This window comes from Spermophilus citellus, assembly GCF_964194105.1.
Source record: "Spermophilus citellus genome assembly, chromosome: 3".
NCBI lineage: Eukaryota > Metazoa > Chordata > Mammalia > Rodentia > Sciuridae > Spermophilus > Spermophilus citellus.
This window is the reverse complement of record NC_138184.1, coordinates 190100879-190101256: the sequence shown is the minus strand read 5'-3', so window position 1 is coordinate 190101256 and position 378 is coordinate 190100879. Positions and strand designations below refer to the sequence as shown.

Genomic DNA, 378 nt, shown 5'->3' with positions numbered 1-378 from the left:
TTTACTGTGACTATTTATTAAGCATGGATAAAGGAGACAGCCCTAAAGGAACTTATTAAGCCAGCCCTTTGGGATTCAGTACCAACAGGCAAATTGCTTGTTTTCTTCTTTCTGTTTTTCTTTCTCTCTCTCTCCTTTTTTTTCTTTCTTTTTTTTTTTTTTTTTAGAAAAAAAAAGACAAAAACTGATTTTCTTGGGAAAAAAAAAAGAACTGTTCTTTCTATAATGGCTTTGCCCATTTAAAAAATGTGGCTCTTAAGGGTTCATGAAATGACTGAATATGAGGATACATGTCCTGTAGAAAGCAAACACGCCTCATATACTGCCAAAAATAGTGTTAGTTTCATTAATGTGAATTTTCCAGCATTCAGTAGTTGT

The 378-nt window shown here is 32.5% G+C and overlaps 1 protein-coding gene across 1 annotated transcript in view; it reads left to right on the top strand.

The window, feature by feature from the left end:
• The window catches only part of FOXP2 (forkhead box P2), a 561440-nt gene extending 561279 nt beyond the window's left edge, over window positions 1-161 (top strand). Inside the window, exon 21 of the mRNA XM_081286102.1 lies at window positions 1-161. This exon is cut by the window's left edge and continues 228 nt beyond it. The gene's annotated coding sequence lies outside the window, so the exon portion shown is untranslated.
• The last annotated feature ends 217 nt before the right edge of the window (window positions 162-378 follow it).